Genomic DNA, 7656 nt, shown 5'->3' with positions numbered 1-7656 from the left:
AATAATTTTTGGATCATTCTTGGATTAATTTTGGATTTGATTCTTAAAACCGTAAGTTCTCTTCCTCATTTTAACAGGGAAATACATTTTTTGTTTAAATTTTATAAAGCTTGTTGTCTTCACTTTTTCTTTGTTACTGTTTATTAGAGCCTAAACACGTCTTGGGAGTCGGAATATTAAAAAAATCCCCTTACCCTCGTCCCACCCACCCAAAATTTTTAAACATTTCAACCTTAATTCTTTCCAACCAATCAGTTAATTAAAGATAGTGACTTCTTTTACAACGTTAATCCATGCTTAATGAATGAATTGTAAAAAAATTAAACAACAGTTGCTGAATTAGGAAATGGGATTTCACTCCCATTAGATCCCCGGCAACAAAATATTCTCTCCCAGTCAAGCAAATTGTTGATCTTCAGTTTCGAGCTGTCTCCGTTTCGAGCTGTCTCCGTGTCTGAGAGACTTCTTGACTAGGTTATAAAATCAAATTATATAACTTATCTCAAAAGCAACTATATTTTCCCCTCAATTTAATATATATATATATATATATATATATATATATATATATATATATATATATATATATATATATATATATATATATATATTTTTTTTTTTTTTTTTTAACGCGCCGTTATCACGATTTTGCGTTATGTGCAGTTCACGCACCCGTTAGCATATAACCGCGGCCAAACCTTAACACATAAAGTGTTTTTGTTTTCATTTACTCTCAAGCGAGTTCAAGTCAGGGCATTGGCTTGAGGCTACTGACAAGGAAAGTTTCGACTGCGTACAGTGCGAGAGACAGATGGATGCCCGGAGCGATATATGGATTGGCAGACTTCTTACTAAATGACCTTCCCATGCCAACTCTACTACCCACATTTTCTTTACTATGAAACCCTTTATTATTCGATATTTTTTCCATTCTGACAAGGTTTGCAGCAGAAGTCTCATCTGATTTGATTTTTAGATTTAATGTCTGACTAAGTATAGCATCTAAACATGGACATAACGGCACGCTTAAACGTATTTTCCTTTCGTAGGAACGCGTCCAGAAGATATATTTCCTCAAATTATAGCATATACTAAGTTTAAGATATATTTCGGGTCTTGTTTTGGATATCATTCTTTTTAAAATGTGATACAGGGCTGGATCAGGTCAAGTGTTTGGAGCGCCTCCCCCACCCCGATCCAGAGTTTCGAAACGGCACAAAAGCAGAAGTCTGTCTGGTTACTTTAAGCGTGCATAATACCCAATAAACGCACGCAAGAATAAAACGATGGTCAAATGTGAAGTGACAAGTAACTCTATGTTTAAGTGTGTGTACTTTTTTTTTAAAGCCGGCACTGTGGTATTAATGATTTACACAAACTGAAACGAAACTGCAATTTCGAATTAAACGGAAGAACAAACACAGGCAAATGGAAGAAAGGAAATCAGTGGAGTATAAAGAAATTATGCACCCTCCAATTCAAAACTTAAAAGTATGGGGCCCCACTGGACCTGGTTCCCCACCCCTGCGGGAATTGTTTGTGTGTTTGCATCGACACTGACGGAAACCTTTACAGATACCATCTCACCTCTGTCTGCGTGGGTCAAGTCTCAAGATCGACCAGTGTGGATATGTGAGAAGGCTTGCCGGTAGTTTCTCGTGGGTCGGTGGTTCTTTACGGGGTTTTCCCGGGTTTTTCTTATACTGGCCGCCATGTATAGCCTATATTGTGCTGAAAAATAGCGTTAAACCCTATAACAGCAACAACATACATACATACATACACTGACGCGCGCTTCACAACACACGTATAATCGTATAATAATTTTATATGCTCTGTGGCAGATATATACATCAGTCCGTCATACGTGACAAAGTTCATTGACTCCAGAGAAATCTTATCCGTTGTTTTCACGTAACGTCACAAAACGTGTATACTTCCATATCCGCCATTTTGATTATCCAGGCTCGCAAGCCGTCACCTGGACATTGAACACAATTAATTTTACTATATGTTCTCTACATTTGCTTCTCAGTACTGACCTTTCAACTGTGTGACAATCAATACAAATCATATATTAATCTAAAATACCTTCAAAGATGACTTCACGGTGAAGTTCTCGTCAAAGGTTGACCTGCTTTTTTTTGAGATGCTGGACTGTCAACATAGCAGCATGTAAACAGAACACATATTTCACTTCCGGATCATCGCCAAGGCCTTATTACTCACTGTGCACTGTCGCCGAAACACACACAAACAACACCTTGAGCTCATATTCTCAAGAATAAACAATTACCTTTAAATCCCTACCAGAAAAGAATAAATAAAACTCTTCTATCACCACCAAAATGAGAGAGGGAAAAATGTTCTAAAAATAGACTAGAACTACATTCGTGGGTACTGAACTGGAAGTATTAACTGTGACCCGATTCCACCTACGAACATTGTTCATCCCACATAATTATGAAGGCATGTCTCATTTTGTGCGCAAGGATGTAATATTGCATGACACTAAAAGTATTTCGAGAATAATCGGTTTTAACATTCGATACAAAATCATGCTCCATTAGACAAATGTTTCGTTTTTAAAAGAAACTTCTTTGAACGGCTATCGCTTACATTCAGTATCAACCTGCGTCCGTCATCTCCACCACAAATACAATATTTGACCGTACCTATTGAAACTGGTTTGTCAGCGGGCTCTGGCACATGTACATTTTTTCGGAAAGTATTTGTACATAAACGTTCTGGCATAATACACATGCTATGAAATTATATTTCCGTAACTGTTATTGTATCCCGAAGATCCTTGTCCGGAATGACTCTTTCAAGGTGACAAGCTTAGGACCGTCAAACAAAATATTTTTTTTTATATATAAAAAACACAATATTGTCAGTTCGTATAAAAATAACTGCATTTCTATTTGATAGCAATATGCTTGATTACGGTTGAACTTCACTCTTCTGTCTTTCGATATAAGTCAGGTAACTTAGAGGGCCCCGAGTGGCCGAGTGGTGTAAAGCGCTCACCGTTCCGGATCACTGCCATCTCACCTCTGTCTGCGTGTGTTCGAGTCCAAGGCTCGGCTAGCTTGGGTACGTGGGAAAGCCTGCCAGTAGCTTCTCGTGGGTCGGTGGTTCTTCCCTGGGTTTTCCAGGGTTCTTCCTCCACCAGTTATACTGGCCGCCATGTATAGCCTATCTTGTGCTGAAAATGGCGTTAAACCCTAGAACAACAACAAAAAAAAAGGTAACTTAGAGTTTTATTTTTATTTTCGTGCTATTGGGGCACATAATTTCAAGTATAATCACTGTATCGTTTCGATTAAGTAAATATCCTAATCAACAATTAAATCAGATTATTAACTTGAATATACGTAATGGCTGGTGTTGATAAATTTTGTTAGCGCCTCAAAATGGCGGCGAAAAATACCCGCTCGTTGCATTGTGGGTACTTGCGTACACAATCGTGACGTATGTGAAAACAATCCATAGCCTACGAGAAAGCAGTTGAAATATTAAGAATAGGAAACTGGAGGGGAAATCATCCTGGATTGCCTTTTCTCCTACTGAAAGAGAAAGTCAAAACATTAGGAATTCTCTTTGAAAAAAGGAAGAAAAAGAAAACTAAAAAAATTTTAATTATGAAAATAAATGAAAATATCCAAATCTGGGCTCTAACGCCACTATGTATAATGGAGCGAGTACAAGTAGCAAAAACGTATATGTACTCAAATATGAACTACAGTACATATTTAAACTCTATAGATATAGGGAACCATATTTTATATAAAATAGATAATGAAATTATTAACTAGATCTGGAATTTTAAAACCCATTACATCAAGAAATCAACTATGTACAGGGCAAAACTAAGAGGAGGATTTGTCCAAACCTTATGTTAATAAAATATACTAATGTCAAAATTAGGATTAAACGGTTAACTGTACAACCACAAACTCCTTCGGAGGCCTTATATATATATATATATATATATATATATATATATATATATATATATATATATATATATATATATATATATATATATATTTTTTTTTTTTTTTGATTTTACCATCAGGAACAGACAGGACATATATAAAAACAATAAACTCGTTATAAAATTAGAAGTACAAAGGAAATTCAGGTACATAAAGGAATTATTATGTAGATTTAAGGATAAAAAGGAATTTTTGGAGAGTGATACAAATAAATCTTACAACTGGATAAAAGAAGAATTAACAAAATAATATAAGGAATAAAGTAGAAGAGGAGAATTATGGTATAATCTGGGACAGAATACGGAGGCACTGGGCCAACATCGGCTCTTCAAAAATTCAAAGTTTAATATTTAAGTATTTATTTTGCACAATGCTTGGTTAACTGGGGAAGTAGCAATAAGAAGAAGAATGATAATGAAGATTGGTAAATGCCCGATGTGTAAAAGGGTCAACTTTACTAAGTACCGTGCGATAGCATAGTATGAAAATCAGAAGGGAGATAGAATTAAACTGATAATGGAAACATGCAACAATAAAAAAGAGATATCGAAGGAATAATATCCTTTATTTAGACGGAAACTTTGATTTTAAAAAACCTAATAATTAAAATAACTGATTACATAACAAAAAAAAAACGATGCCCTGTGGCCAGTTAATAAAAAATAAAAAATAACTTAACTTAGGCCATCAATAACTAAACTATAATTGCGACTTCACATTCAAAATTTAATTATAACACTTCCTTCCTTCGATGTATCTAAAACTAAACTAATAAGATAAATACTAAGTATATGCGCTCTACCTTTGAAGTTATGCCTCATTGGAGTCGTCAAAGTGATCGAGAGAGGATGTGAAGAGGAGCTTGGGTTTGCCACCCATTTAGGGTGTGTCACCTCTAAGCGCGGGCTGGAGCCCTCATCCCATCCCTCACTCGGGCCTTTGAGACGTTTTATTTTCAATGGTTCATTTTTATAATACTCCTTGATTGGGCTTTTTGGTTTCAAAATAAAAAATGTAACTAACCAACGTATATAGGACTAACTGGGTAACCAAGTAGACTAGAATACTAACATAACAATAATGAAACTGATGTCAGAAGAGAAGTCCAAATGACCGAGAGGGTGGGAGGAAGAGCTTCGGTTTGCCACCCATTATGGATATGTCACCGCCAAGCACGACTGGAGACCTCACCTCATCCTTCACTCAGGCCTAAATACGTTTTCTCTTTAAACATTTTTTTTAAACTTAAGGAGGGCACAGGGAACCCTCATGTGGGTGAAGTATGAATGAAGTTGCACAGACGTCGCAGGGCTCCGAGTGGCCAAGTGGTCTCCGTTACGGATCACTGCCATCTCACCTCTGTCTGCATGGGTTCGAGTCTCGGATTCAGCCAATGTGGGTATGTGAGAAAGCTTGCCGGTAGCTTCTCGTGGGTCGGTGGTTCTTTCCGGGGTTTTCCCGAGTTCTTCCTCCACCATTAATACTGGCCGCCTAGTATAGCCTATCGTGTGCTGAAAAATGGCGTTAAACCCTACAACAACAGCAAGACTACGTCACAAGGCTCCACGCGAAGTGAACAGGTTTGCGAAAGAGTGTCAGAAAAACCCACATGGAGTAAATGGACAAACATAACACTTACACGGGAACTAACAAGTGGTTACCCGCTCTAACTTAAGAATTAACTCAATCTTTAAATCCTTTCGGAAATTTTATTAGTTGATTAAGATAAATAAGAGAAAGAGATGGCCTAACCCGAGACAGGAGATATATAAGGAAATAAAGAAAACGTGGACCCTGACTCGGGCACAGCCAGTCTCATTTATGATTGAACTAGGTCAACGAGGAACCACACATAATTGACCGTACACATACAACACTGGGTTTTCTTTTATTAAAGACCCAGTACACCGTTCTCTCGTCTAAATTATAAATTGATGCAAAAACTAAGATAATTATAATGACAATCTTGGACTTATGAAGTCTAAAAATCTATGATATGATAACTGAGATACATTTGATGTAGTTATGCCGTTCCCACATACAGACTATATAGCACACATACAATATAGCAATGACACATATAGCATACATTGGAACATAGGAGATCTCTGGCAAAGATCACCAAAATAAACAAGGGAAGGAACTCAGATATAGGGGATCAAACCCCGTATCGGATGAACAACACTTTAGAATGTGTGTGTGTGTGTGATTTGGATTTTTAACGTAGCTTTAACAATTTTTCAGTCACATCGCTACGATGTCTGCAGTGTGACAGTTTTTAGTGATATCTAGCACTGGGGCAACATGCTGCAGACATGTAGCATGATGCCCCACCCAGACACATTATCCTGACACCAGGCCGACCAGTCCTAACACTAACCTCTTAATGCTGAGCGCCTAGCGAGACTGCTATTAGTACCATTTCTGTAAGTCTTTGGTATGATAACTTGGCCGGGGATCGAACCCACGACCTTCCACATCCGAGGCGGACGCTCTAACCAATAGGCCGCCGGAACGGTCCCTTTATAATACACTAGGGACCAAAAATACCCAATAAAAAATTAGTTTCAAGAAAATATTTGATCAAAATTCTTTTTCTATTAAAAAAAAAACCAATATACACACCATTGGTGGTAACACTAACACATAATAACAATTTTATATTTTTGGGATGGGGGAGGGGGAGGGAGCATCTGTCTGATGCACCCTACCCAAAGAAAAGAATTCACATTGGAGAGGTTCAGTCAGTAAAGTTGTTTTAATAGCATGATCTCGTTCTGACTGCGTATCAGTGGTTAAAAATTAAAGTTTTCGAGGTTCGAATATGTGATATCGAGGTTCAGCAATGCGTTCTTTTGCATACCAGGGCCCAGCAACGTGGAATGAATTGCCCACTGAACTTAGACACAAAGACACAGTGATCACATTCAAGAGGGCTCTCAAAACTCACTTATTTCGATTGCAAGAACAAACTTAAAGACCTAATAATGTTTCCTACTTGAAATATTCTCATCATGTTTTTTTTAATTTTTTACATGCTTTTCTAATTTCATGTTGTTTGTTTTTGTAATAATATTATTATGTTTCTTATCTTATAGGTGTTATCTAAAGTTGTAAAGCGCTTAAAGCTTCTAAAGATTAGGTGCTATACAAAGTCCTCATTATTATTATTATTATTACTATTATTATTATCTTAGCAGCTTATTTGTTTCTATCGCATGGTTTCAACTCGATTTACGGGATCTCGGGTGGTCGAGTGGTATATGGCGCTCGTCTTCACAGATAACGTACACATTTCACCTGTCCGCGTGGGTTTTGAGTAACCAACGTAGATATGTGAGAAGCCTTCCCAGTAGTTTCACGTCGGTCATTTGTTCTGCTCGTGGTTTTCCTGGGTTCTTCTTCCACCAAAAATACAGGCCGCCTATCATGTGCGGACAAATTGCGTTTAATCCACAAAATTAAAACACCCCCAACAAAACAAAAAACCTGATTGCGTATTTGAGACAACAGTAAAACATGTTCTCGAAATGATGCTAAAAATGTCTTTTGGTAAACAATTTATTTCTTCTTACATCACTTCTTGGAACTAAACACACTTAACAAAAAAGTTTAATCTAACTTCCATTGAAGGCGATCAAAAGATTGCAAATAG

The sequence above is a fragment of the Sinohyriopsis cumingii genome, chromosome 10 (assembly GCF_028554795.1).
Source record: "Sinohyriopsis cumingii isolate HCF-2022 chromosome 10, ASM2855479v2, whole genome shotgun sequence".
Taxonomy (NCBI): domain Eukaryota; kingdom Metazoa; phylum Mollusca; class Bivalvia; order Unionida; family Unionidae; genus Sinohyriopsis; species Sinohyriopsis cumingii.
This window is presented reverse-complemented; position numbering follows the sequence as displayed.